Below are 389 nucleotides of genomic sequence, written 5' to 3' on the forward strand. Positions count from 1 at the left end.
TCAATCAGGAATTGAATTTTTAAATACATTAGAAAAAATTGAGGGTGTCAACGTGATCCTGATCACCCTCAGGAGGGAGCCTATAGTGGTTCGCACCAAACGGAGGACTGTCTTATACGATAGCGTCATTTCTGGGCGCTTGTGGTTTAAAGGCAAACGCACAAAAGCCAAATTAACTCTTTATTTCGGTGTTTACAACGTGTGTTCAGGTGAGAGCCTAGACGATAAGTGAGTAAGTTTTTCGCTTGCTTGCTTGCTTGAGATTTGCGAATTTGTTTGCCCGGGGGCCTTTTACTTATGGCCGGCCCGTGTCAGCTTTTTTATGGCTGTCTAAATTTGTTGGTTTTTGACACTCGGGGGCTTTACCGTGGCGGTGGGATTGCCACCCC

This window comes from Penaeus monodon, chromosome 42 (genome assembly GCF_015228065.2).
Source record: "Penaeus monodon isolate SGIC_2016 chromosome 42, NSTDA_Pmon_1, whole genome shotgun sequence".
NCBI lineage: Eukaryota > Metazoa > Arthropoda > Malacostraca > Decapoda > Penaeidae > Penaeus > Penaeus monodon.